This window comes from Macrobrachium nipponense, chromosome 20 (assembly GCF_015104395.2).
Source record: "Macrobrachium nipponense isolate FS-2020 chromosome 20, ASM1510439v2, whole genome shotgun sequence".
Classification (NCBI taxonomy): Eukaryota; Metazoa; Arthropoda; class Malacostraca; order Decapoda; family Palaemonidae; genus Macrobrachium; species Macrobrachium nipponense.
The window spans coordinates 79,903,385-79,926,533 of NC_061089.1; the positions used below are offsets into that span (position 1 = coordinate 79,903,385).

At 39.7% G+C, this 23,149-nt stretch overlaps 1 protein-coding gene across 4 annotated transcripts in view; it reads right to left on the reverse strand.

The window, feature by feature from the left end:
• The window catches only part of LOC135195346 (dmX-like protein 2), a 572,993-nt gene that overhangs the window by 395,335 nt on the left and 154,509 nt on the right, over positions 1–23,149 (reverse strand). The gene's annotated exons all lie outside the window — the stretch shown is intronic.

Consider the following 23,149-nt stretch of genomic DNA (forward strand, 5'->3'; position numbering starts at 1 on the left):
GCTATCGCTGGCTCCGAGTAGGCTTCTGTTTCTTGGAACAGTCTGCCTCCTCCTGGGCTTCTTTCTCTTTTACTAAAAGTGTCTTTTCCATCTTTTCGATGTATATTTATTGTATTTAGGGTATTAGGCTAGCCTAGGTGCTTGTTCCTTGTATTGGTACAGCCTGGTTCACGTGGCCCTCTCACGGTTGTGTTGCTCGCGGCCTAGGCCACTTGCGGTCACGTGTTCCATCGCACCTTACCCTGCCCCTGCCCTCCCTTTCTGGTATAGGGAGGGGCTGGGGGACCCCTTGGTTGTCATGACAACCTCAGTCGCCTTCTCTCTCTCCCTCTCTGAGGTGGCCAGGGGTTCCTCCCAGCGGGGGGTATAGGGCGACCACTCATGAGGTACCGGGTCTCCGAGCGGGTAGTCGGTGAGGCGGGGAGGAGTAGGCCATCCCTCCCCCCCTCTCTCTCTCCCGCCGTGTTACGCCGAGACCTTCCCCCCCCCTCCCCAGTTGCTCAGCCACCTCCCTCGCTATAACGAAAGGAGCCTTCCGTCGGCAGCCGGGGCACCTTTGGTTATAAAATTACTGGCTCCGCCAGCGGGCGGGGTGGGCACTACTAGTGGTCGGTTGCTTGCCTACTATGTCCTTACATCTCTCCCCCCGCTACCGGAAGGGAGCTTGCTTCTTACCCGTGCACTCTTCTAGTAGACGGGTGGAGAGAGGTTTGTATTATTATTATTATTATTATTTTAAGGATATACCCTAATTTTACAATGAATTGTGTAATTTTATTATTATATATCTACCATCCCCGCCATTTTCCGTCGTGGTTTCCATTTACCACCACTCCTGGTTGGTTTCCTTTTTGTGTCCCCGCCATCAGCGGAGCTATAGCCTAGGGCACACAACCATCCTGGTTACCACACGTATTTTTTTTGGCGGGGCTCTGGTTTAATCTAACTTTATCGCTCCGGCACCAGCGGAGCATCTGTTAGACTGTAAGTGTTTACCTGGTACTCATGTATCTTTCCACTTACAGGCTACCAACTGTCAGGTCCCAGCGTGCAACGCGACGTTGTACGACCCCTGCGGCCACGATGAGTGCAGGTCTCACGCCCCCTGTGCCACGTCATACAACGAGATGATCGTCTGGCACCCAGAAGCCTGCGCCATCTGCTACGACCTAGTCGGTCAGCTGGGAGATGGGGTAAGTCCATTATAGGCTTCCTTATCATTTTACTAACAACTCTTAGTCATAAGTTTGTTAACCCCGTTCCGCCACTAGAAGCTCATCTCGCCTTTCTTTCAGGCTACTGGTGTGAGGGAAGTCGCCCTCGCCACCCTGAAAGCGTGGGTGGGCGGCTTCGGGAAGAACGCCGCCAAAGGCCAGCCATACATTCTTGACAAGAAGCTGGCCGTCCAGATCTTCCCTGCGGGCAAGTCAACTGGATATGTTGACCCCTTGTCCGCGGCCCCTCTGATAGCCTCCATCCAGCAAGACCTCCAGCAATCCTTTGGGGTCGTAGCTGCCCAGGAGTCGGTCCCGGACGTCGCTGCCCTGGACCTAAACATCGAGCCCATGGCGGTAGGGGGGGGTGGAGGATTTGTTGGTTGAGGTAGGTGCGTCGGGCGCCCAAGGTCTTTCCTTGGGTGCTCCTGGATCTTCTCCTGTCCCTTCTTCGAGTGCTTCTTTCCAAGGCTTTGTGGGATCTGAGATCCCTACCCGCTCTCCCGCTCTCTCTGTACCCCCAAAGGTGAAGGGACAGAGAGAACCGAAGACTCTGGCTAAGACAACTTCTAGGAGTCGTCTTCGTCTTCTTCGGCTAGGAAGTCTTCGACTTCCTACGCCGACGCGGTGAAAGCGAAGCCGAGCTCTTCTCACTCAAAGAGCTCTTAGAAGCAAGGCTTTCTAAGGAGAAGGCTCGCGCTCCCGCCGAGCCAGTGCCTTCTCCCGCCTCCACCGCTTCCACTCCGGCTACGCCGGTAGGAGGAGCAGGGCCTAGCACCTTTGATCCCACTGCTTTCTCAGCAGTGGTGATGCAACAGGTGGGCGAGCTGGTTGGCTCGCAAGTCTCCGCCCTGGGGACGAGATTCGAGCAGATGTTCGCACAATTGTCGAGCACTCTGTCTCAATCAGGCCAGTCGATACAAGATCTCTCTAACAGGGTTAGAGAGAATGAGGACCGAGTAGCCGGGCTATCTCAGGTTCCTCTTCCAGTCTCCCCAGTGCCAAGCACTGGCATTCTCCAACTCCCGCCATACGACTCTCTGCCAGCTTTTCTCCATGGAGGAACCCATGGAGAGTAGCTGCCTACGCTCCTTTTAAGGATGGGATGATCTCTATCCCGGAGTGTGGAACTCGGAGGATTGAGGACTTCGAGTTTTACCCTCCGGGTCTGACGCAGCCTTTCATCGGTTATGCTAGGCTGACTGTAACGGCTCTGACTAGGGAGGACAAGATCTCTAGAGAGTCTGTCCTATACAGTAGAGATCATGCTCAGCGGGAATGGGTTCACTGCCTTGAGGACTGGGAGTGCACGAACACTAAACTCCAGGCCTATAAGAGTCCCTTTACTATTTTCGCGACGGAAGGAAGGAGGCTTCTCTTCCGTTCGCCACGAAAATAGTAGAGAAGTCCCTTCAGGCAGTCCTCAAGGATGAGCCCATCCCACAGTTGAGGGAGGCGGAGTCTACTTCTCCGCTCTTCCCGGCTTTCGGAGAATTGTGGGAGAACTTGCCAGCTACGTTTACGCTTGGTAAGCTCAAACCGGACTGCGCCATGGACCAGTTCGGCGAGAAGCTGCCAAGGCTGCCGGATTCCCTAATTCAGGCAGAGTTTGATGCGCGAACCAGGTTTGGCAGGTCCCTCATTCCCTTATAATTACGGAAATGGCTGCTCTCTCTTATGCCACGGAACCGCTGTTCAAGATTTTGGCAAAATCTCAGTTCCAGACGGTACTATCAGACGCTTTCGACTTCTTCCTTCCAGGCTAGGAGGAATTGCCGAAAGCATGTTCTGCAGGAGTGTACTATTAGGCACGAGCCGAATAGACTCTTGGCTTCTAGCATGTGGGGGAGCGGATCTCTTCCCAGAGTCCGCTGTCAACGAAGTGCACCACGAAGCTGCTAGGCTCAACCAGAGCCTTAGAGCTAGGTGGGGTATTTCCTCGAAGAGGAAACAAGAATCCGTCCCCACTGCTGGTAAGAAACAAAAGAAGGCTGGTAAGAGGTTCCAGCCGTATCAGAAACACCAGCAACAGCAGCAATTTGTGCAGGCTGTCCCGGTTACCCAACAAGGACAACCTGCTAGTTCGAAGCAGAACCAGGCCCATCCTCCTGTTGTCCCCTCAATCACAGCCGTCCACCTCCTACGCATCTCGCCGGCCTTCAACCCTTCATATGAGGCTCAGGTTACAAACAACCAAGAGGTAGGGCGAGAGGTTACTTTCGTCAGCGCGGCGCAGGAAGGGCAACAAGGAGCAGGCAGTTCAGAGGAGGGCGTGGTGGTCAACCCGCCCATCAACAATGAGGCTCCCCAGGTAGGAGGGAGGCTGTTCCTCTTCCGCCAGAGGTGGGGGTTCAGCAATTGGGCACAGAGCATAGTGTCCAAAGGATTGGGTTGGAGTTGGATCAAAGAGCCTCCTCCAATCAAATCATTCCACCAGATTACCATCAGAGGAATTGACAGAATTACGCGGAAGAACTCCTTCAGAAAGGAGCTATTGCGAGAGTCAAGCATCTAAAATTTCAAAGGTCGCTTATTCAGCGTGCCAAAGAAAGGCTCAACAAAAAGAAGGGTAATCTTAGACTTTGTCAAAGCTAAAAACTCTTTCATTCGTTGCGACAAGTTCAAGATGCTTACCCTCTCGCAAGTAAGGACCTTACTTCCGCGTGGAGCCGTCACATGCTCCATCGATCTTACAGACGCATACTATCATATCCCTATAGCCAGGCACTTCCGCCCATTCCTAGGATTCAGGCTAGGAAATCAAACATTCTCATTCAAAGTGATGCCCTTCGGTCTGAATGTAGCCCCCAGGGTATTCACAAAAATAGCAGAAGTGGTTGTACAACAATTGAGAGCTCAGGGAATCATGGTAGCAGCATACCTCGACGATTGGTTGATCTGGGCACCAACAGTCGAGGAATGTCTCAAAGCCACCAAAAAGGTAGTTCACTTTCTGGAACATCTGGGGTTCCAGATAAACAAAACGAAATCCAGACTTACCCCGGAGTCTCGTTTTTTCAGTGGCTAGGAATCCAATGGGATTTTGTCTTCCCACAATCTGTCAATTCCAGTGGCCAAACGGAAGGAAATAGCAAAATCTGTCAGGCAATTTCTCAAATGCAAACAAACATCAAGGAGAAACCAGGAGAGAATCCTAGGGTCCCTTCAGTTTGCTTCGGTAACAGATATCCTCCTGAAAGCAAGGCTGAAAGATTTAAATCGAATTTGGCGATCAAGAGCAAACACCAAATCTCGAGACAAGTTGTCAGTAATCCCACAGATCCTCCGCAATCAACTCCGTCCTTGGTCAAAAGTAAAGAACTTAGCCAAGAAGGTACCCCTTCAATATCCCCTTCCAGTGTTAACCATTCACACGACGCCTCCCTGTCCGGGTGGGGGGGATACTCCCAGTTCAAACAGGTTCAGGGGACTTGGTCAGTTCAATTTCGCCAGCTCCACATAAACGTTCTGGAAGCAATGGCAGTATTTCTTACCTTGAAGAGACTGCTTCCCCCGAAGAAGTCTCATCTAAGGCTAGTTTTGGACAGTGCAGTGGTAGTTCATTGCATCAACAGAGGAGGGTCCAAATCCAAGCATGTGAATCATGTCATGATAGCCATCTTTGCCTTAGCAAACAAACACAAATGGCATCTGTCTGCCACTCACCTGGCAGGAGTAAGAAATGTGATAGCAGACGCCCTGTCCAGGTCAGTTCCTCTGGAATCAGAATGGTCTCTAGACGACAGGTCATTCCAGTGGATAAGCCTGAGAGTCCCAGGTCTCCAAGTGGATCTCTTCGCCTCACAAGCGAACCACAAGCTCCCTTGCTATGTGGCCCCCAACCTGGACCCTCTGGCTTATGCCACGGACGCCCTGTCGTTGGACTGGAATCAGTGGAGGAGAATTTATGTTTTTCCTCCAGTGAATCTTCTCTTGAAAGTCCTAAGCAAACTAAGGTCTTTCAAAGGGTTAGTAGCTCTGATTGCACCGGACTGGCCCAAGAGCAACTGGTATCCTCTTCTTCTGGAATTGGGCCTCCGACCTCAACGGATCCCCAATCCCAAGCTGTCACAATCAGTACAAATGAGGACTGTGTTCGCTTCCTCAGGAATTCTCCAGACCCTAACTTTATGGACTTCATGAAGTTTGCGGCTAATAAAGATGCTAATATTGATCCACAGAATATTCTCTTCCTAGAATCAGATAAGAGAGAGTCAACCATTAGGCAATATGACTCAGCTGTTAAAAAATTAGCATCTTTCTTGAAAGAATCGAACACTACAACCATGACAGTTAACCTGGCTATATCCTTTTTCAGATCCTTGTTTGAAAAAGGCTTAGCAGCTAGCACTATTACCACTCATAAATCGGCTTTGAAGAAAATCTTTCAAGTAGGTTTTCAGATAGATCTGACTGAATCTTATTTTACGTCTATCCCTAAAGCCTGTGCTAGACTTAGACCTTCCCAAAGGCCTACTACAGTTTCATGGTTCTTAAATGATGTCCTCAAACTAGCTTCAGATACTGACAACTCATCTTGTACATTCATAATGCTCCTGAGGAAGACATTATTCTTATTAAGCTTAGCCTCAGGAGCTAGAATTTCAGAACTGTCGGCTCTATCCAGGGATGCGGGTCATGTGGAATTCCTCCCATCAGGAGAAGTTCTTCTTGCTCCGGATCGTAGCTTTTTAGCCAAAAATGAGGATCCTCTTGCAAGGTGGGCCCCTTGGAAAGTTATCCCACTTCCCCAGGATCCTTCTCTCTGCCCAGTATCAACTCTTAGAGCCTTTCTATCTCGTACTTCTTCAAGATCCTCAGGTGCTCTCTTCATGAGAGAAAAAAGGTGGTACTTTGTCAGTATCAAAAGGTATTAGGCAACAAATCCTTTACTTCATTAAACAAGCCAATCCTGAGTCATTTCCAAAAGCACATGATATCAGGGGAGTAGCCACCTCAATTAATTATTTTCAACATATGAACTTTGAGGATCTTAAAAAGTATACTGGATGGAAATCCCCGACAGTCTTTAAACGCCATTATCTAAAGTCCTTGGAATCTTTAAAGTTTTCAGCAGTAGCAGCGGGAAACATTGTTTCCCCTGATACTGTATAGTAGTCGTAGTATAGATCCAGGTCTCCTTTCTACCTACAGCATCCAACATGCCTCACCCTATCGCCATGCTACTCGGATATCCTAGCCTTAGCCGCTGAATCATATAGTGGATTGTCCCTTATTTTTTTGCTAGGGACATCCACACTGGTACTGATAGTGTACTTCAGTGTACCTACCCTTATTTTTATGCTAGGGTAGGACACAATGTGTTTGTATATTTTTACCACAATTGTACTAATGATGTACTTCAGTGTACCTACCCTTATTTTTATGCTAGGGTAGGACACAATGTGTTTGTATATTTTGTAAATATTTTCAAGTAAATCCCTTTTAGTTTATATTACATGCATCACTGTAATTTACTATAATTACCTTTTAAGTACTTTAAGATTACTAACGTTCTGTTATTTTACTGTTTAGTATAAGTTAGTTTAAGTGCTTAGTTTGTATGCTGTAATTGATTTACTTATATTATATCCATCATTTTACACTGCTTTTCATTTGTTCCTTTTTTTCCATCTTGTCTGTTTCTCTGGTACTCTTTCATAGGCCGACACGAGCTGAGCCCAGAAAAGGGATTTTGACGAAGGAAAAATCTATTTCTGGGTGATTGGCTCGTGTCGCCCTATGAAACCCCCCCCTTATTGTTTTCCCCCCCTTGCAGGACAAGATGTTTTTAATTAAGGATGTCCGCTAGGGGCGCTGCTGTCCGTGGCGTCCTCTAGTAGTAGTAGTAGCGACTGCATCGCCCGTTGGTATCAGCTCTCTCTTGGGGGGATTCTGATTGGAAGTTCTAATTGGTGATTGTCTCGTGGTAGTGTTCCCCACTCGCCCCTATTACCATACCGACACTTCTTTTTAAGAGTGAGCGAGTCAGTTTTACTGACATTTTCTTAATTTTGTTTTTCTCTGGTAATTTTAGATTAATTTTACCTAGAAAGAATGATATTAAGGATCCTTTCATAGGGCGACACGAGCCAATCACCCAGAAATAGATTTTTCCTTCGTCAAAATCCCTTTCTTGTACCATGTACACTAATACACTTTATTTACAGGTATGTAGTACATACGTATTAGTAGTATATGCAGTTTAAGTTAGGTATTGAATGGTCCAAATTGTTGTATTTATCATAAAATTTACTGGGGTGTTTTTATAGGGCTTGGAACGAATTAGGCAATTTACATGTAAAATGTGGTTCAAGATACGAAAAAATCAGGTTATGAAGGCCGCTTCCGAACGGATTAATTTCGTATCCTGAGGCACTGCTGTACTCTTAAATGCAGTCTCCTTAAGGAGACAAACTGCTCCATAAAGGCCAATGTCCACAAGCTCATCTAGCTGTTGGCCATGCAAAACTGAAGGTTCAGGAACTTGTCTACCTTCTGTAGACATGATTCCACTCTTTTTGGGGAGGAAAAGGCCTGAAAAGATAAGAGTTGAGTGTCATTACCAAATAAACTATCAAGCCTAAGAAGGAGTCATCTGTGACTTCTGGTAATTTAATAATAATCCTAAGTCCTATGCAAGGAGAAGTGCCCTCAGAAGGTTCTCCGTACATTGGTCTTGCGAATTGGCATGAAGAAACCAATCGTTCAGTAGAATGCTATGTTGATCCCCATCAGGTGGACCCAACCTGCTAACAGAGCCAGAATACGTATGAAGACTTAAGCAGCGGTTGCCAGTGTGAAGCATAGCCCCCGAAGCTGAAATACGTACTACTTGATCCCAAAATACAAATCTTAGGAACTTTTGGGAATTTGGGTGTATTAGTACATGGAGGTGTGCATCCTGAAGGTCTATTGATACCATTCAGTCCTCTTGTCGAATGGATGCTAGGATCAAATGAGTTGTTTCCATTTTGAATTTCTTCTTTTGGACGAATACCTTCAAGGCGCTTACATCTAATAATGGTCTCCATCACCCTGATGCCTTTGGGACCACAAAAAGGTGATTGTAGATTCCCTCTGAGTCTTGATCTGGGACAACTTTTATTGTTCCTTTCTCAAGAAAGGACACTTCCTTCTCGAGAGCTGAAAATCTCTTTGAATTCTTGGAGTAAGGGATTCGGGCAATATGCCTCATGGCTAAGGAAGGAGTTTCCATAAATGGAATTGTATATCCATGTCTTAACACTTCTACTACCCATTGCTCTGCTACCTACCTTGGTACAGAGGACATCGTGTTCACTTTTTTGAGGGGGGTTTTGTAGTGGACTTCTTGATGGCCCAAAATGAGAAATGAACGTTAGAACTGGTCCTAGATGAAGATCTTTGCCCTCTTCCATGAAAGGGATAGGGTTGCAGAGGAGAAGGCAATTTAAAAGTTGTTACAGGAATGTCCCTTGGTCATCATAAGTGGACTTCTGTAATTCACAGGAAATCCCATTTACTACTGACTGTGGAAACAGACCTCTGAATCCTTGTCACGCCTTTCGAGGTGTATGAGCATCATAAGTCCCTCTTCTTCAAAACTCCCATGGCATAGAAGGAGGCTAGTTCTCAGAGCCTTTCCTAACTCCTTTATCTGCACATGAAAGTATGTTAAGGAGGTCTGATGAGAAGTCAGCAGGTAAGGAAAGCTATTCTTCAATCTTATATGTGAGAGTGCCTCTTGTCAAGTCAAGGAAGCTTACTATTTCAAAAATTTTAAAAAGATTCTTTAGTACGTGATCTAACTCGGCCAACGAGAACACAGTCTTGGCTGCAGAAAAAACCAACCTACTGGCAAAGTCTTTGAGGTCAGAAAAGTGCTCCTGGGAGGAAACAGCCACACCCATTGGGCCTTTAGTCACTAAACATCCACACTAGCACTTGATATTCATTTGAAATTTCATTTGAAAAATTTTCTGGGCTGTTTCAAAAACTGCATGAGGGAACAGTCTCTTTCACTTTCTTAAAAGGTACCTGAGGGGTGCGTGAAACTTCTGTTGCTGACCTTTTCAATGGTTTCCACTTGCCACTCTTGCACCATTGGTGCCTCTGTTCTGGACTTGAATCCTCTGAACTAGAAGAAAGGCGGTGTATTCCCTGGAATACACCTTTCCACTGGTTATCTGTCGCCACCTGGGACCTTACGACAGGTGCGACTGACGGGACAACTACCGGGGACAGACCCCACCAACATCCCTTGGGCTTCTGGTATAGCTTCTCCCTGGTGTGGGGGAGCACGCTAGGGACCTTTACCTGGGAGAATGGGCGGGCCGAGTTTAGCCAACTCCTCCACTAATACTTCACTTTCACTCACAACACTTTTATTTTGCAAAAATGCTCTCACAGAAGCCCTAACCTGAGCTACTATGTTCACTGATATGTCGAACTTGCGGTCAAACTTACTTCCAAAAATGGCAACAGCATTGGGTTCAGGAGTGTGGGAGCTGGGTCCAGGATTTGGTGGAATAGAGGCAGGACTATTAATGGGGGATAAAGCAGAGATAGAGACCACTGGCAAACCAACAGAAGATTTAGTAGATTCCTGACTAGCTAAACTTTTGTCATTCCTAGCCGTTGCTTTTCTCTTACTGTCCTTCTCTAGCTTTTCCAGATGAGAATTTAAAACTTTCCAATCTTTAAGACCCTAATCCTTGCACTCAATACAAGACAAACTAACTGAACATCCCTGACCCCTGCAAGATGTACACTTAAGTGTGCAAATCATACTTTCTGAAGTTAGTCTAGTCTTGCAGCCTGCCTGCAACAGCAAATACTTGTCAAACTTGTGTCAGACATACTGCAAACAAACAAGTCGAAAAGCAAAATCTTTGTCATGAATCATCACTATCAGGCAAAAAGTCGTTTTATGAGATCAATCCTATAGTATATCTAAATCACAGAATGGCTACTGAAATAAAATACTTCATCAATTAGAGATCATCCACCAAAATCAATGAAACTAGTTTCAAAAGTCCTGCTGCTCACAAATGTCGTTGAAAGCCAGCAGAAACAAATTGGTTTTATCTGCCCAGTTGTTCCCCCTTTCCCAAAAGTGGGTGGGGCTAGTTACCTACACTAATAACAAAGAATTGCTACCGTGACTTTCAACATTTTTGAGCTGCCGATACTAGAAACTTTTATCTACGTAATTACTTGGTAATTTACATAGTACATAAAAAACATAATTTCAATCAATATAATGACACTCCAATAAATTAAAAGATCAAGAGAAAACACTGATGACCACATACAATCTGAAGTAATGAACATAGTATAGTACTGATGAAACAAAGATGGATCAAGGTAAAGAGCACTCAATACACTACACGCTGCTCATGAATGAATGTTCAAGAAATGAAAAAGTTTAGTCATAAATATAATGGGTACTATTTGTTCAGCCTCTTTAAATGTTATTGTCCTCTTAGGTAACAAAAAGCTGCCTATCAAGTCCAAAAGGTACAATTCTGAACAACTGGCGATCAGCCCAGAAAGTAATAAGTACAGTAGAGACCCGATTCACGACCGTATTAGTACTCGACATAATTGGATTTCGCCACTAAATTTCCAATAAACTTTGTATCTGTTTTCAACCAAAAAACCAGTTTTCAACCAAAAAACCAGTTTCCGACCCCCGACCATATGATGTTTGTAAACAAAACTGTTTCCGCCAGCCGCCGCTAGTTGGCGTCATCCAATGCTACCAAATGTAGCATAATTTCATGTTTTTTTTTAGCATAATTTGACCCAAGAATTGGAGCTTAGCATAATTTCTTTCACACTTAGGGTTCTAGTACAATTTTAAGAATGTATTTTCACTAAAATTTTAAATAAAATGCAGAAAATTCCTCAATTTCATACACAGCTAAAGTGAATGTATCTTCATAGTGAAATTGCCTCAAAAGCAGCACTAACAAATGAGTTAGCCCTTAAACGCCGACTGGACGTATTTTACGTCGACATTTTTTGTCTCTTGGGATCTTGAATCACGCACCTTGGGGGATGCTGGGAGTTCACGGATCAAGGTGTTGTTTTGTTTACAATCGTTACGCAGGCGCGCAAGCGCGAATTTCTTTCTTGCCGCACTAAAAAGTATCTGTGACACATCTCGGAAATTATTTCGTCACTTTGACATAATTTTTGTACCATTGTAAATTAGCCGTTACATGAAGTATTATATATGAAAATGTGCGCATTTTTATGTAGAATACAACAATAAAATACTCATGATTGTAGCTTTTATCAATTTTGAGATATTTTCATATAGATAACGATAAGTGCCGAAATTTCAACCTTCGGTCAACTTTGACTCTACCGAAATGGTCGAAAAACGCAATTGTAAGCTAAAACTCTTATACTTTAGTAATATTCAATCATTTACCTTAATTTTGCAACTAATTGGAAGTCTCTAGCACAATATTTCGATTTATGGTGAATTTATGAAAAAACTTTTTCCTTGCGTCCGCGCGGTAACTCTTCCGCAAAAAATCATACATGCGATTGTGGTAATGTTTGCACCATTTTAAATTAGCCGTTACATAAAGTTTTATATATGAAAATGTGCGCAATTTCATGCACAATACAACTAAAAACAACCCATGGTTGTAGCTATTATCAATTTTGAAATATTTTCATATAAAAAATAAGTGACAAATTTTCAACCTTCGGTCAACTTTGACTCTACCGAAATGGTAAAAAAACGCAATTGTAAGCTAAAAAGCTTATATTCTAGTAATATTCAAGCATTTACCTTCATTTTGCAACAAATTGGAAGTCTCTAGCACAATATTTCGATTTATGGTGAATTTATGAAAAAAAATAACATTTTCTTTAAGTCCGCGCGGTAACTCTTCCGAAAAAATCATACGTTCGATTGTGGTAATGTTTGCACCATTTTAAATTAGCCGTTACATAAAGTTTTATATATGAAAATGTGCGCAATTTCATGTAGAATACAACTAAAAATAATTGAAGGTTGTAGCTTTTCTCATTTTTGAAATATTTGCATATAAATCATGATAAATAGAAAAAAACCACGTTCGGTCAACTTTGACTCTACCGAAATGGTCGAAAAACGCAATTGTAAGCTAAAACTCTTACAGTCTAGTAATATTCAGCCATTTATCTTCATCTTGAAACAAATTCGAAGTCTCTAGCACAATATTTAAATTTATGGTGAATTTAAAAAAAAAAAAACTTTCCTTCTCTCCACGTGCGGATTCTCCGCCACAAATCTCCGAAATCCGTACGTCCCATTCTCAGAATATTTGCTCCATTTCTTATTAGACATTTCATAGTGTTTTATATATGAAAATGTGCGCAATTGTATGTAAAATAAAACAAAAAATATTTGAAGGTTGTAGCTTTTCTTATTTCCGAAATAATTGCATATAAAAATATATATATAAAAAAATTCGACATTTGGTCAACTTTAACTCGTCAGATATGGTCAAAAACTGCATTTTTAAGCTAATATTCTTATAGTATAGTAATATTCAATCATTTGTCTTCATTTTGAAAGAAATTGGAAGTCTCTAGGACAATATTTAGATTTATGGTGAATTTTTGAAAAAAATATTTGTTTATGTACGCACATTACGAATTCATGCATTATTTTGTGATAATATTTTCTCTATGTTTCTTTTATCGTTTTACAATGTGTTATATACCAAAATGTTCGCAATTTAGTGTAAATTACAACGAAAAAAAGTTAACTTGTTACCTTTAACCGTTTCGCGCACAGCGCGATTTCAATACAATTATATATGAAATTTAGTTTTTCCGCTATTATATATCGCATTATTTATATATGATAATGATTATTTTTTTCATTTCTGATGGTTGCATACTAAACTTCAGGCAATGACAAAAAAAGGAGCCAAAAATGAACTCTTAATCTTGAAAACTAAGCGCGCTGTGATTTTTTGAAAAAAATATTTTTTCCGCTTCCACGCTCACTCTGAAACACCTCCGGCACACGGGAGACTTTTTTTTTTTTTTACCGCTTCGGCGTTTAAGGGTTAATTGCTAAGTTTGAACCCAACTAAGGAATGTTAAATTTTGTGAATATAAATAAATACCCACAGTGGCATGACAAACGATCAGTAAAGTGTTTTTAATAAATGTTTTTTTCTTCATGAGTAAAGATAATTACTTTTTTTCCTTTTTTAAGTTTATTTTTTTCAGTAGTTATCATGATCAAAATAATTATGTCTGAAGTGATTTTCACACAATTTTCAAGTATTTATTCATTGTGTATGTGATCTGTTAAAGAAAAATCGTGTTTCAGTGGCATGATAATGATCAAGTAATAAGTACGTATGTTTTTCTTCTTGAGTAGAGACTGGTTTGTTTGTTTACCTTTTTTTTAGTTTTAATTTTTCAGTAAATATCAGTAAATAACAAAATGTTATATTTGAAGTAATTTTCACACATTTTCAAGTATTTATTAATTGTTTATGTGACCTGTTAAAGAAAAATGGTTCTGCGTGGCATGATAATGATGCAGTAATAAGAAAAATTTGTTGTTTTTCTTCACATTTGTATGTGTGATCTTCACACATTTGACAAATAGTATAATAGTGATTTCATATCAAATAGTGTACTAGTGATTGCGTATGTGATCTATTAAAGAAAAATGGTGTTTTATTACGAGTTTCCTAACATATAAAGATAATCAAATTACAGGCGGTCCCCGGGTTACGACGGGTCCGGCTTACGACGTTCCGAGGTTACGACGCTTTTTCTTAAATATTCATTGAAAAATCCGCCCTGGGTTACGACGCTTGTTCGATGGTTACGACGCTGACGCTTCCGACGCTCCGAGCTTACAACGCTTTTTAAAAAACATATTATGGACAAGATAAGAATCCTTTATAGTTTAGCACAGTTTTCTCTCTCTCTCTCTCTCTCTCTCTCTCTCTCTCTCTCTCTCTCTCTCTCTCTCTCTCTCTCTTTGTATTTTCCAAGAAAATAATCACTATAATTTTCTCTCTCTCTCTCTCTCTCTATACTACAAAGATGTATGTTTTTTAGTATGATAAATAAATGATTTACTATTTTCAAATATTAATATTAATTTATACAGCAATAACATCAATTCATTAAAGAAAATACCATAGTGAATTAGTAAGATTTTAGCTTATATTTAAAAAATTATCGAAGAATGAAGGAAATCCCAGTCTTCTCTGTTGAAGGAAATCACAGTCTTCTCTGTAACCTTTCCAGGTACTAAAACTCACAGATATATATCATGTTCTGTGACAGCCAAAAGGGGGAAGAGCTGGGGGAGAGCTGCAGTGTTGCAATCATGGTCCTGGACATCCCTCTCTCTCTCTCTCTCTCTTCTGACTCTCATCTCTCTCTCTCTCTCTCTCTCTCTCTCTCTCTCTCTCTCTCTCTCTCATTTACTGAGACTTGAGATTTTTTATGTACATGTACTATTTGTTTTTAATACTTTCAAATAATAATAATAATAATAATAAGAATAATAATAATAATAATAATAATAATAATAATAATAATAATAATAATAATAATAATAATAATAATAATAATAATAACTGTAATTACAAAATTCATATGTGATAGTATTTTAAAGAAATACAATACGTACTAATCTATCCATGTCACTTTTAATTAAGGTTAACCTCTCTCTCTCTCTCTCTCTCTCTCTCTCTCTCTCTCTCTCTCTCTCTCTGTCTCTCTCTCTCTCTCTCTTTTGCCACACAAGATAATAATGAGTCATAGTGGTGGTAACGCCCTCCTCTCTTTCGCTGGAAGCGTTATAAACAAAGAGAGATAAACACTCTCTCTCTCTCTCTCTCTCTCTTTTACCGAGATGAAAGAATTTTTATGGTACTAGTATGTAAAATGTTTATTGATAATTTCAGTATTTCTAATAATAATAATAATAATAATAATAATAATAATAATAAAACTTTAATTACAAAATTCATAATGGTCATATTTTAAAGAGATGAAAATGATTTTTTTTTTTTCCTTTCCATTTCACTTGTAAGGATAATTCCTCTTTCTTACTGAGATGAGAGAATTTTTATGGTAGATGCACGTGTTTATTATATTTTCAAATAATAATAATAATAATAATAATAATAGAAGTAGTAATAATTCGATAAATAATTTCAAAAGAAAATTCTTCCCTTTGTCTTTTTCTGTATCAATTTCCCCACCTCAAACTCGAGTGACACTCAAGCTTAACATGCCATACAATGGTCAACAAATTTAATGGTTTTATGTAATCTCTCTCTCTCTCTCTCTCTCTCTCTCTCTCTTACTGAGATGAGATCATTTTCATGGACATGTATGTAATAAGTTTATCATTAATATTTTCCAATAATATTACTATAAGTACAAAATTCATATCTGAGTATTTTAAATACAATAATAGTTACATTTCTCTCTTTTAAACAACTCTCTCTCTCTCTCTCTCTCTCTCTCTCTCTCTCTCTCTCTCTCTCCTCTCTCTACAAGATACTTGTCATACATTTGGTGTTTCTATTTCTTCCTTTTATCTCTCTCGCTCTCAGCAAAAGAATTGATAGACAGACAAACATAATTGCACAGTCCTCTTTCTCTCTTCTCTGGAGAAATATAGTATTTATGGGAGGGGGAAAAAGTTGCCTACAGACGTTCATTTAAATCTATTGAAACCTAAGGAGTTATTTCTCTCTCTCTCTCTCTCTCTCTCTCTCTCTCTCTCTCTCTCTCTCTCTCTCTCTCTCTCTCTCTCTCTCTCTCTCTCTCTCTCTCTCTTGTATTTTAATGAAAATATACAGTAATTTGTGAATACACAGTGTTGCACATGAAAAAAGTAAATTAGTGATAATTTTAGAGATACGGCCCTTAGAAAAATTGCAAATTAGTAGTGAAATTTTCCCTGTGGACATGTTTCCAAGAACGTCGTTCCGGCTTACGACGATTTTCGGGTTACGACGCGTCTTAAGAACGGAACCCCCGTCGTAACCCGGGGACCGCCTGTATTAGTTTAATAAATTGTCTGTTCGTTCACTTTGTATCATTTCACCTAATATATAATGTTTTAAATTTCCATTACATCGTTGTTTTAGCTCAAATGTATTAGAAAATGAGATAATGATATATTAATAGCATAATTCTGGCACAAAATTGCACCATATTTGGCATAAATTCTTGCTTGGACCGACTAGCATAATTTAGCAAAACGGTTGGTAACACTGGTGACGCCAATCAGCATTGTTTATAAAGTCCGCAACTAATGATTACAAACATTCAAACATATGTCGTGTCTTGTACACCTTGCACGCATTTCGTTTGCTTTTTCGGTGGTATCAACTCTATACGCAGTTACCTTTTGATTCATCATGGGTCCCAACATTACTACTGGCTATCTATTAAAACCTTTTGCTAATGTTAATCTCTGAAATGGAAAAAGTTTACATGGCATCTCGCGTTTTCCTTCTTCAAAATGTTTCCATCATTTCCAACTCCAAAATAAACCTTAAGTTTCGTCTATCCTCTCCTCTGCTGAAAGTGATGAGCGAAAAAAAGATTTAATCAGCACCCTTGCTTGATTTTTTTTTCAAGCGTAGACATATTCTAAACCCATGCTCACACTTGAGGCGCGCGTTTCAGTAGCAAATGCAATACGTATTTAAGTGTTAGGTTTGGAGTGCAGGCAATGTTACGTACGTAGGTTACATGTGCGGTTCGGTAGCGAATGCAATCTTTAAGCTTTGTTAAGCTTGCCGGTAAAGAAGAAGTTAGTCATAGCTTATATCAGAGAAGCCACTATGCCATATTAGGTGCGTAGTAATTAAGAAAAATCTTTTATGTCGTACTGTAATACGTCAATGTTTACGTGTAAGATTTGGTAGTGAAACCAGTTACATACGTAACATGTTCGGTTCGGTAGCAACGCAATCTAAGCTTTTTAAGCGTGCCGGTAAAGAAGAGGTTACGGTATACATTAATTATAGATATTACGTAGATTCTTTTATGTCTACTGTAAAAATACGTCAATGTTTACGTGTGAGATTTGGTAGTGAAACCACTGTCACATACGTAACGTGTGCCGTTCGGTAGCGAACGCAAACTTAATCTTTGTTAAGCTTGCTGGTAAAGAGGAGGTTAGCCTTAGCTTAATCAGAAAAGCCGCTATGGTATAGAATAATTATAGAAATTAAGACGATTCTTTTTTATGGCTACTGTAAAATGACGTCAATGTTTACGTATGAGGTCTGGTAGTGACACAGTTTACATTATGCAACACGCGTGCGCGGGTAACGAACGACCAATCCTGTATGCCTTGGTTTATAAAGCTTCCTTCCCGTAAAAAAAAAAAAAAAAAAAAAAAAAAAAAAAATAAAAAAAAAAAAAAAAAAAAAAAAAAAAAAAAAAAAAAAAAAAAAAAAGAGGTTAGCTTGATATTAAACTCAAGAGATGCTGGTACGTAATGGTATAGTAATTAAGTCATTAAGAAGATTCTTTTACTTATACGTACGTGTTATATGTACCATGCAGTACCATAATAATTGTCAAAGTCCATAGCTTGAAACCGCCAGCCCTGATATTGGACAATTTGCCGTAAAAGACGCACCTTTTTTATAAGGACATTTATGAAACAAAATCGTTAGTATCATAACATTACATTTACTGAAAGATAATTTTCAAGCGATTTTGTATACAGTACTGCAGTCGACTCCGTAAAAGATTTACCATAAATTAATATCGAATGTAAACGATATGGTTTGTTTACTACCATAGTCCCGATATAAACCACCAGGGCTGCGCTATGCTTTGTTTACATGCCGACTTACTGTAGGCAAATTTTTGCAAGTTTTTGATAAATATATGATGGGTTTAATTTTAATAGTTTATTAATTTACTGTAATAATTAGACTTGCTTTTCAATGTTTTTATTATGTTAGCAACACGTTTTATGCCTACCCACTACACTAAGTTCTACTTACTATTTACCTAGGTAGCCTATGGCGCTTGGTCACAATCGGTTTGGACGCAGCTAGTTTTTTTTCTTTTATACTGTATATTATACATTTAAAATTATTAATGCACGTTTAACATGATATTTATTTAACTTTTAACTTATTTAGTTGTAATTTACATGTAATGTATTGTATAAAAAGGCAAGGTTAGGGTAATAACTGATGGTCAAGAACGGATTAATCCATTTTCAGTTATTTCTTATGGGAAAACTTGGTTCAGTTCTCGAAATAATCGAATTTCGACGCTCCTTCTGGAACGAATTATCGTCGAGAACCGATGCTCTACTGTACCTTTTTTTACAATGGTCTTGTAAATGGTCTAATGAATAGTGTTATATATATGAATCAAAGAGTGGATCAGAAAGGGAGTTAACCTGGATGGTTAGTTGATTAAAGATGTTACCTTGGTTCTATTTTCTCTTTAAATTTTTAAGTTCCTTACCAAAAACAAACTTTAGTTCAACATAATTCTCAATATGAAAACAAAGATCAATTTATAAAATGTCTATGTGCATAATTTCTTTCTTTATAGTACAGAAGGATAGTCCATCTACGACCATTACCTTAGGAGACTTTACAACTTTCATTACTGTTGCTTGCACAAGATTATTGGGTCATTGGGAAACGCTGGTATCACACACTGAAAATGTTGAGGTCCTGACCTGGGAAAATTCTTAGTTCATTTACACCTAAGTACAAATTGAAATACTTTGCTGGACAAACTTCCTAAGAGATTGGTTGACAGCTGAAGTTCAAAGCAAACACTGCAAGGAAAGATACAAGAAGGGAGGAAAAATTTGAAAGACCTCTTTAGCAGTACAGGCAGTCCCCGGGTTACGACGGGGGTTCCGTTCTTGAGACGCGTCGTAAGCCGAAAATCGTCGTAAGCCGGAACGACGCTTGGAAATATGTCTTAAACTAATAAAAAGTTATAAAAACCTTACTTTGTAATCCTTTGGTTACACTAAACATGTTGTTTCCTGTAGTTTTATGTACAACCTGGAGTTATTTTCATAAAAGAATGCTGGTTCTTGAAGGTAAAAACTATTGTAATCCTCTGGTGACACTACATTCTTGAAGTTTTATGTACAACCTGGAGTGATTTTGCAAAATCTTGAGGGCTACAAGAACAGCTGATTACTATTTACGTATCATATAGACTAATTAAAGTAAATGTATCTTTAAATAGGCTTATATATTAGTATCAACAAAACATTTCCTGCCATGAGTCAGAGGCCGTTTAATGAAATGAACACTTCTCTGTCCTATCTGTTCAGAAAATAAACGTTACGTCAATCCCCGAGACCATTGTTGCCAAAGCGTCTCTCTCTCTCTCTCTCTCTCCACTCTCTCTCTCTCGTCTCTCTCTCTCTCTCTCTCTCTCTCTCTCTCTCTCTCTCTCTCTCTGATCAAATTACATTGGAAACTTGACATACGATTGCCCTAATATACCAATGTTTTGAGATATAACAGAAAATTTGCGAAAATACAAGCTTTGATATAACAACGAAATATTTGAGATACGATTTTGCGATGAGTGTTAGTTGTATAGGCGACCGATAAATGGCGTTCAGTCTGTTTGTTTGTTGGTGCTGCATGTTAACACGTCGTTGTTTAGTTCGTTGTATTTGCGCCTATTTTTCGTGTTATTTTGTCTATTTTATTATTAACCATGGGTCTCAAAGCTAAAGACAAAGCAGGTGATAAGAAAAAACAAAAAACCCAAGAAAATGATTTCGATGGAAGCAAACACATGAAATTATAGCAAAGCATGAACGTGGCGTTCGTATCGTCGATTTGGCAAACGAGTATGGTCGAAATCCTTCTACAATATCCACGATCATCAAGCAGAAGGAAGCTATAAAAACCCCCGAGACCATTGTTGCCAAAGCGTCTCTTCTCTCTCTCTCTCTCTCTCTCTCTCTCTTTCTCTTTCTCTCTCTGATCAAATTACGTACTGGATAATGTCTCTCTTTGGATACTTCGATTTTGCCAAATATTGAGGGCAACAAGAACATTTTGATTACTATTTACGTATCATATAGACTAATTAAAGTAAACGTATCTTTAAATAGGCTTATATTATTAGTATCAACAAAACATTTACTGGCATGAGTCAGAGGCCGTTTAACGAAACGAACACTTCTCTGTCCTTAACTCGGAGCGTCGGAAGACGCCTCTCTCTCTCTCTCTCTCTCTCTCTCTCTCTCTCTCTCTCTCTCTCTCTCTCTCTCTCTGATCAAATTACTGGATAATGTCTCTCTTTGGATACTTGGAATTTGCGTTGTAATCTAACCAGAAACTTCGTTTTGTTATTATTACTGGAAACAAGCAATGATTTTTTCATTACTTGCGCTTTTGGACTGTTATATGTAAACTAGTATGTATTCATTCGCTCGAAACTAGTTCCGCATATGAGGCGTCACTAAAAAACATAGAAAAATACAACATAAAAAGTGTCGAAAATCATCATAATCTCAAAATTTTTGTTGTAATCTAACCAGAAACTTATTTTATTAATATACTGTGCTAAACTATAAAGGATTTTTATCATAGTATGCGTTTTTTAAAAGCGTCGTTAACTCGGAGCGTCGGAACACCGCCTCTCTCTCTCTCTCTCTCTCTCTCTCTCTCTCTCTCTCTCTCTCTCTCTCTCTCTGATCAAATTACTGGATAATGTCTCTCTTTGGATACTTGGAATTTGCGTTGTAATCTAACCAGAAACTTCGTTTTGTTATTATTACTGGAAACAAGCAATGATTTTTTCATTATTTGCGCTTTTGGACTGTTATATGTAAACTAGTATGTACAGGCAGTCCCCGGGTTACGACGGGGGTTCCGTTCTTGAGACGCGTCGTAAGCCGAAAATCGTCGTAAGCCGGAACGACGCTTGGAAATATGTCTTAAACTAATAAAAAGTTATAAAAACCTTACTTGTAATCCTTTGGTTACACTACATTGTTGTTTCCTGTAGTTTTATGTACAACCTGGAGTTATTTTCATAAAAGAATGCTGGTTCTTGAAGGTAAAAACTATTTGTAACCTCTGGTGACACTACATTCTTGAAGTTTTATGTACAACCTGGAGTGATTTTGCAAAATCTTGAGGCTACAAGAACAGCTGATTACTATTTACGTATCATATAGGACTAATTAAAGTAAATGTATCTTTAATAGGCTTATATATAGTATCAACAAAACATTTCCTGCCATGAGTCAGAGGCAGTTTAATGAAACGAACACTTCTCGTCCTATCTGTTCAGAAAATAAACGTTACGTCATCCCCGAGACCATTGTTGCCAAAGCGTCTCTCTCCTCTCTCTCTCTCTCTCTCTCTCTCTCTCTCTCTCTCTCTCTCTCTCTCTCTCTCTCTCTCTCTCTGATCAAATTACATTGGAAACTTGACATACGATTGCCCTAATATACCAATGTTTTGAGATATAACAGAAAATTTGCGAAAATACAAGCTTTGATATACAACGAATATTTTGAGATACGATTTTGCGATGAGTGTAGTTGTATACGGCGACCGATAAATGGCGTTCAGTCTGTTTGTTTGTTGGTGCTGCATGTTAACACGTCGTTGTTTAGTTCGTTGTATTTGCGCCTATTTTTCGTGTTATTTTGTCTATTTTATTATTAACCATGGGTCTCAAAGCTAAAGACAAAGCAGGTGATAAGAAAAAAAAACCCAAGAAAATGATTTCGATGGAAGCAAAACATGAAATTATAGCAAAGCATGAACGTGGCGTTCGTATCGTCGATTTGGCAAACGAGTATGGGTCCGAAATCCTTCTTACAATATCCACGATCTATCAATGCAGAAGGAAGCTTAATAAAAAACCCCCGAATACCATTGTTGCCAAAGCGTCTCTTCTCTTCTCTCTCTCTCTCTCTCTCTCTCTCTCTCTCTCTCTCTCTCTCTCTCTCTCTCTGATCAAAATTACGTACTGGATAATGTCTCTCTTTGGATACTTCGATTTTGCCAAATATTGAGGGCTACAAGAACAGTTGATTACTATTTACGTATCATATAGACTAACTTAAAGTAAACGTATCTTTAAAGAGGCTTATATTATTAGTATCAACAAAACATTTACTGGCATGAGTCAGAGGCCGTTTAACGAAACGAACACTTCTCTGTCCTTAACTCGGAGCGTCGGACGCCAACTCGCTCTCTCTCTCTCTCTCTCTCTCTCTCTCTCTCTCTCTCTCTCTCTCTCTCTCTCTCTGATCAAATTACTGGATAATGTCTCTCTTTGGATACTTGGAATTTTGCGTTGTAATCTAACCAGAAACTTCGTTTTGTTATTATTACTGGAAACAAGCAATGATTTTTTCATTATTTGCGCTTTTGGACTGTTATATGTAAAATACGGAGTATTATTCATTCGCTCGGAAACTAGTTCCGCATATGAGGCGTCACTAAAAAACATAGAAAAATACAACATAAAAAGTGTCGAAAATCATCATAATCTCAAAATTTTTGTTGTAATCTAACCAGAAAAAACCTTATTTTTATTAACTATACTGTGCTAAACTATAAAGGATTTTTATCATAGTATGCGTTTTTAAAAGCGTCGTTTAACTCGGAGCGTCGGAAGACGCCTCTCTCTCTCTCTCTCTCTCTCGCTCTCTCTCTCTCTCTCCTCTCTCTCTCTCTCTCTCTCTCTCTCTCTCCTCTCTCTGGATCAAATTACTGGATAATGTCTCTCTTTGGATACTTGGAATTTGCGTTGTAATCTAACCAGAAACTTCGTTTTGTTATTATTACTGGAAACAAGCAATGATTTTTTCATTATTTGCGCTTTTGGACTGTTATATGTAAATGTAAACTAGCCTATGTCATTCATCGCTCGGTTTAAACTAGTTAACCAGCATATGAGTACGT